At 41.0% G+C, this 8,023-nt stretch overlaps 1 protein-coding gene across 3 annotated transcripts in view; it reads left to right on the top strand.

Annotated features, from left to right (window-relative positions):
- The window catches only part of LOC106879468 (synaptotagmin-1), a 467,346-nt gene that overhangs the window by 228,183 nt on the left and 231,140 nt on the right, over positions 1 to 8,023 (top strand). The gene's annotated exons all lie outside the window — the stretch shown is intronic.

Below are 8,023 nucleotides of genomic sequence, written 5' to 3' on the forward strand. Positions count from 1 at the left end.
TTATTATTATTATTATTATTATTATTATTATTATTATTATTGGCAGAAACGTTAGCACGCCGTGCAATATGCTTAGCAGCATTTCGTCCGTCCTCGTATTCTGAGTTCAAATTCCGTCAAGGCCGACTTTTCTTTTCATCCTTTCCGGGTAGGAGTCGACGTAATCAACTTACCCCGTCCCACGAAATTGCTAGCCTTCTGTCAAATTTTGATAGCAATATTATTATTAACATTATTATTACTATTATTATTATTAAGGCGACGTGCGGACAGAATAATTAGCACACCGGACAAAATGCTTAGCGGCATTCCGTCCGTCTTTCAGGCCTTGGGTCTATAGTAGAACGGATTCTTCTTCTTCTTCTTCTTCTTCTTCTTCTTCTTCTTCTTCTTCTTCTTCTTCTTCTTCTTCTTCTTCTTCTTCTTCTTCTTCTTCGCAACACTTTAATGCGTGTTTCTACTGCACCACCAGGTGTATATCATTGATCCTGAGGTGTGTATAACAACTTCGTTTGATTTAATTGACGGTACCTCGCCTCTTGCCTCCGGCGGCCTTGAGAATCTAAAAACAATTATACCAGAAACAATTGTTGCTGTTATTGGTGTCATTATTGTCTAGCGCCAACGCAACTATAGTAGAGCAAACATCAAAGGGCTTATAGATTGTAGCCGTCATTTTAAAAATTCTTTTTGTTTTATTTATTTATTTATTTATTTATTTATTAACATATCCAGGTTTACATCATCCAGGGTCCCCTTTTTCCGGTTTTTAAGACATAAAGTTTGTAGTGAGGAACATACGGCTGTTATTTCTGGCAGGTCGTGTGATACGTAGATTTTCCTGAAAATGCAATGTCGTTGTTATAATCATTATTGTAAAGTTCAAACCCAAACGGGGTCAACTGTCTGTGTAGTTCAACAGACCATGATTGATAAAAGGATGACCAGATAAGGTGCAATGATTTCTAGTTAAGCAACCTTTAAGTTCTGAGTTGTTTTGAGATTTTTCCCCCTATTATATACTATACAGCCCCCTGCAATAAGAAGGAGGGGTCCAAAGTGTGCAGCCCTCTACTTGCTTTGAATACTAATGGGTCATATTTTCACACCCCATTCGTCACTTATGTTTTTTGGTAAAACATGTGCCTCATAAAACCACATTTGGCCTTTTTACTTGTGTGTATGATGTCTAGCACATTGAAAGGCATTCAAGGGTTATTGATTGGTAGCACCTTTATGACACTTAGTAAGGTGACCAATGGTATTTGTGGGTTCTCATTATCGGTCTATTCTGAGTTTGAATTCTGTCTCATTTATTTTTTCTTTTCACAGGCACTCGACGGCTGCACTGACATATCGACCCGGGTCGACATGACAGTGCACCCGTCGAGTATGTGAGTCGATTGTATCGAATATTCCCTTTCCCCACAAAATTTCTTGTCTTATTCCTAAATCAGAAACCATTATTTTAACCGATCAACCCCTTCTCCTCAAATTTTGGGCATTGTTTCATTCTTAGAAACCAATTATCATTATTACAAAGGTTGTTATGGCGGCGAGCTGGTACAATCATTAGGACGCCGGACAAAACGTTCAGCGGCATTTCTTCCCTCTTTAGTTCAAATACCGCCGCGGTCAACTTTGCTCTTCATCCTCTCAGGGTCGATAAAATCAGTACTAGTGGAATACGGGGTTCGATGTAATCGATTAACGACTCCAAAGAAAATTTCTGGCCTTGTGCGCATACATAGTATTAAGAAGATTGTTCGATTGCAAACAAGTTGGAGTTACACCTAAATATGGCTCTTAGCGTCCTGAGTTCAAATCACAACAAAATCGATTTTCACATCCCTCCTGAGTCGATAGAATAAAATACTAGTCATAGACTGATGTCAGCCTTATATACTGCATGCTTTATACTGAAAAACAAAAAGGAGTTATATTGATCCTAAGTCGAAAATCCTTATTGATAGTACTAAGCAGATGTGCATATATGTTTATGAGAACTACATAAACAACGTGCATTCAAATCTATCCGGGAATCTCGCATACTTTATCAGTTTCCTCTGCACCGATAAAATGCGTATCAGTAATACCCAGCGATTGATTAGTAACACCAAAATTCACTTCTTTATTATGCTTTCTGCTTATTGATAGTGACATTTCAGAATGTTGTAGTTACTAAATTTATGTAGGTGTGCATGTACGTATATGTGTATGTATGAATGTGTGTATATATATGTATGTATGTATGCATGTTACATACATGTATTTATGCATGAATGTACGTATGTATGCATACAGCATACATGTATGCATTTATGTAAATATGTATCTCTCTATCTCACTCTCTAATCTCTCTATCTGTCTATCTCTTTCTCTCTCCTCTCTCTCTCTCTCTCTCTCTCTCTCGCCCTCTCTCTCTCCCTCCGTCTCTCTCTTTATATATATATATATATATATATATATATGTATGTATATATATCAGCAGCAGCAGCAATCGGCTATCCTCTGTCAAAGGGTCGGTTTGCCGAGACACACCAGCTCCCTCTCTGTTACGCTGCATGCGTATGATAAGTCCGACATACACAACATTCATACACAACACACGTACACATGCATAATATATCCCTTTAGCTCCCACTCGCTGTTGAGGATTACTGAGTATGAAGCACAATGCTTTCGCTAATTGTTTTAGATGCTCGTATCGTCGCGTGTAAAGGGAGACACCCTTTGTGACATACCACGCGTGACCCTGGTGAAAATCTTGGATGTGACAACTGGAGAAAATAGGGCATCGCCTCTATTGGGTATTAATGTATTTAGATTATGCTATATGTGCATATATATTAATGTTTCGTTGACAGTGACTTCGAAGTTATGCGGAGTATGTCGTTTATTCACACAGCATTAAAAAAAGCCTCTTATTCGGCGAAACTTGACTGTCAATCTAATTATGTATTGAGCTCAACATTTGCATTACAGACTTGTACTCAACAAGTACTCGTTAGATTTATCTATATAAGAAGGATTAAACACATACACACACACACACACATCTGTATATATGTATCTATCTTAGTATGCATGTATGTATACATGCATGCATATGTGTAGGTATGTATGTATTTAGGAGCAGGCGTAGGTGTGTCGTAAGGAGCTTGATTCCCAACCACGTGGTCTTGGGTTCAGTCCCACTGTGTGTTCCACTATAGCTCCAGCCCAACCAATGCCTCGTCAATGGATTTGCCAGACGGAAGAATGCTTTTGAGAGTGACTTCGAAGTTTCAGCTAGTAAAGCCAACCTTGGATTGCAGTCCAGGGATGGCATACATTCTTGTATAAGAATAATAAATTTAGACTCTACAGAAGATTAAAGTATAAAATAACCCATCAGATTGATTTAAAATTGTTTTATAATTAAACGTATAAACAAATATAAATACACACACACACACACACACACACACACAAACATAAGATTATCAAGTGTGCGGCAGAATATAGTCTGTAGATAAAGGAACCAATTCCAATCCTTTTCGACTTTAAATCCCTCCAGCAGAGAGTCGGTGGAGTGGTGGTCAAAATGCTTTACGCTATTGGATTTTATTTCTTTAACTTTCTGATTAAGCTGTAACGGGACTCAGCCAGATATCGACCTGCAGTGAGAATGGATGTGATACTAACTAGGAGAAGTAACAGTAATATACTGTTTCAAATTTGTCAAGGGTTCCATTCGATTACATCGACCCCCAATACTCAAACTGGCTCTTATTTTATCGATACCAAAAGGATAATGGCAATGCCGACCTCGACGGAATTTGAACTCAGAACGTGAAGGCTAAGCATTTTACCTGGCATTCTAACGATTCTATTTCGTTACTGCCCACAAGGGGCTACACACAGAGGGGAAAATCAAGGACAGACAAACGGATTAAGGCGATTATATCGACCACCAGTGCGTAACTGGTACTTATTTAATCGACCCCGAAAGGATGTAAGGCAAAGTCGACCTCGGCGGCGGAATTTGAACTCAGAGCGTAGCGACAGACGAAATACCGCTAAGCATTTCGCCCGGCGTGCTAACGATTCTGCCAGCTCGCCGCCTTAATTGTATCAACTATTAATTAATAATTATGAAAATAAAGACAGGTGTTTATTTTTGATTACCTGTGCTCCTCTATAGGCTTCTATATACGCTCTGTGTTTAGTGTTGTTATTATTATGTGTTTTAAGTTCAAATCTAACGACGATGTTTACTTACCTCAAGATTCACTAAATCAATACCTGTTATGTACCCATGCTGTTATCGTTGTTGTTGGTATTCTCAATGTCGTTATCGTTGCTTTTATTGTTGTTGTTCGTGGTGGTGGTGTCAACATTATTGCTACTGTTATTCCTGTTATTGTTCCTATTGCTGTAACTGTTGTTGTTGACGTTGTTACTGTCACTTGTTGATGTATTTATTTTTACTCAGGCCTAGATGAAAAACATACCAACCTGTGGTCCCAACCTGTCATGCTAAGAGATACGCAGGACTATATTATGTACCGTACCCTTTTCTCCCTTAAGATAACAGTGTGTGTAATTTACAGAAAATATGTTTGCTATTTCTAGCAGTTCTTTTGACCAGGTAAAAGCGCCTTAATCGGCCCATATTTAGACGTTCCCCCGTCTCTCATACAGACACTCACTAATTCCATTTTCTTTGAAGCATATCTAACATATATAACCTATTATTACTTGTAACATTTCCACACACCTCCACTTTCGGCCTGATTTATTTTCCCAGCGCTAACCTTTACAGATATCATTAGCACAGCCACATAACTAATACACCACAGCCCAGCACCCTACCACACACCCCACCTCAATTTTCATTATTTCCTCCAGTGCTACCTCTGTTAAGAAACTTGTCATCGTCATTGAACTAACTAGAATGCCTCAACACTTCTACACGACCTGCTAGAAATAACAGTCAAGGCCACTAGAAATTATATTCCCCAACATCTTTAAAGCCAAGAAACATTAGACAATGTAAACATAAGCATGATACAGTTGAAATAAACACGGGATGGTAAAGCCTGGGAGGCCTTTCACTATTGGTCAGCTCGAGCAGGGCTTAAATATTAAGGTTAACAGCAACACTGACATTATTCACCAGCCAATAAGAAAGCAACTTATTGTCGTAATGAGCAACGAAGGTACCTCTAGCGGGTACACAACTCCCTAGAAATAGAAATCAAATTCCCCTCAATGCCTTCTTCAAAAGTGGACGGACATATTGGATAATACAGTTCCAGATGATACGCAATGTTTTATACACACACACACAAACACACACACACACACACACACACAAACACACACACACACACACACACACACATACGCACACTTGTAACACACACACATACACACGCACGTACATGTGTAAGACGAGGCAGTCACGTAGGGAATGTCGTTGATCATGGCTTTGCTTGATGACAACTAACCATGGTGTAAATAATAATCCTTTCTACTATAGGCACAAAACCTGAAATTTTGGAGTAGGGGACTAGTCGGTTACATCGATCCCAGTGCGTAGCTGATACTTAATTTATCGACCCAGAAAGGATGAAAGGCAAAGTCGAGCGCGACAGCATTTGAACTCTCAAGGGAACGACGGGCGAACCACAGCCAAGCACCTCGTCCAGCGCGCTAACAATTCTTTTCTACTATAGCCACAAGGCCTAGATTTTGTGGAGAGGGGGCAGTCGATCACATCGAACCCAGTACACAACTGGTACTTAATTTATCGATCTCGGAATGATGAAAGGCCAAGTCGACCTCGCCGGAATCTGAACTCAGAAAGCAACGACACGTGAACCACCTCCAAGCACCTCGTCCAACGCGCTAACAATTCCGCCAGCTCGCCGCCTTTATGGTGTAAACAATAATAATAGCAATTGTTCTGGCCACCGTACTAAGTCTTGCTAAAAATAACAGCTGAGTTTCGGTTCAGTTACTCCCGAGAGAGATTCATAAAACGATAATGGATTATAAATGTAAGGACACATTAGTTGGTAGTCCCAGATAAACCCTGAAACAGGCGGAGGCGGTCACGGCTGGAATAGTCTTCGATTAAATATCTATTCAGTTAGGGGTGCTAAAAGAGGTATACGGCGACGAGGCAATTTACAGCTGTCCCTGTCATCACCAGCGCACCTTAACGTCATTAAAACGCACTGCCATTGCACGTGTGCTACAACTAACCACTAACACCATCACCCATCGTAATACACTTCAACAGCACCTCTTGTAACATAAAAGAACACTTTCAACATCACCATCTCTACATCCGCCTGCACTACCGCATGCACCACAATCGTCGTTGCTATTATCAACTGTACCAGCACCACCAGCACCAGCACTACTACCACCGCCACCACCGCTATCATACTATCATTATCACCATCAATACCACTGTTTTTTACTGCTGCCTTCACTTCTACAGCAAGCATTATCACCATCACCGTTATTATCACTATCTCTGTCAGCATCGTCATCACTATTATCGCTACAATACCCTACCATCGCTCTATAACCAATACTACAATATGCACCACCATTATCATTAGCGACACCACCATCACCACCGCCACCGCCACCAACACCAACACCACTAACATTACCACCGTTACTACCATCCCTAGACCTCTACAATAAAGACTACCACCGTCACTGCAACTGTCGTTGTCATTCTGACCACCATCAATACCACTGCAACCGTCACCACCATCACCACCACTACCACTACCACCACTACTATCACTACCATCACGAATATTACCATCTATTCTACCACCACCACAACAAATACCAATACAGCTACCACCACAGCACTACCATCACCACCACCATCACCACCACCAATGCCACTGCTAGCACCCTCACCCTCAATATCACTAGCACCACCAATACTACCACTACTACCACAACGTTTAACATCTCCGAAACCAACACTAGCGCCAATACCACTATCAACACTACCTCACTTCTACCATACTCACTGCATATACCACTATGTCTTTCACCGCAACCACTCAATCCACCACCGCTACTAGCTCCAACACTCTAATCCGGCATTGAAAATCCACTTCACCAATGCTTCAACCATCATCATCAACATCTATACACCAACTACCACCACCACTACCATCTCCTGCCATTATCGTCTACAATCATTACACACCTTGTTCGCCCGCCCTCTTCTACCGCCCCTTCGTCTTCTGTTTCTTCCGTGCGGCCATCATCAAAAGTACCACTTCGACTTCTACTACCAATACTATACCACCACAATCATTAATTATTACCAATTATTACCACCGACAGTCACCCGAACGTGCACAACCCTTTATGATGATGACGACGACGACGACGATAATGATGGTGGTGATGATGATGATGATGATGATGAGGATGATGATGATGATGATGGTGATGATGATGATGACGATGATGTCGATGATGATGATGAGGATGATGATGTCGATGATGATGATGATGAGGATGATGATGATGATGATGATGATGTCGATGATGATGATGATGGCGATGATGATGATGATGATAATGATGGGTATCATTACCATTATCAGCATCGCAACCACCACCACCACCACCACCACCGTACACATCATCATCATCATCATCATCATCATCATCATCAGAGTCGTCTTCGTTATTATCAATTTTCTTCGTCATAATTAACCATTAACACATCCTTTTTGATCATCATGTTTATTTCCCTCATCACCATCACCATCACCACCATCATGATCATCGTCACGAACCTCCTCATCTTCATCATCATTATCATCATCGTCGTCGTCGTCGTCGGTTCCATAAATGTCATCAGCTGCTGCTACAAACGCAATCACCGACAACAACAGCTGCACCGTCGCTTCCGTCGTCACCGCCCCGACAGATCCCACCACCACCACCACCACCACCGTACACATCATCATCATCATCATCATCA

Source organism: Octopus bimaculoides, chromosome 1 (genome assembly GCF_001194135.2).
Source record: "Octopus bimaculoides isolate UCB-OBI-ISO-001 chromosome 1, ASM119413v2, whole genome shotgun sequence".
Classification (NCBI taxonomy): domain Eukaryota; kingdom Metazoa; phylum Mollusca; class Cephalopoda; order Octopoda; family Octopodidae; genus Octopus; species Octopus bimaculoides.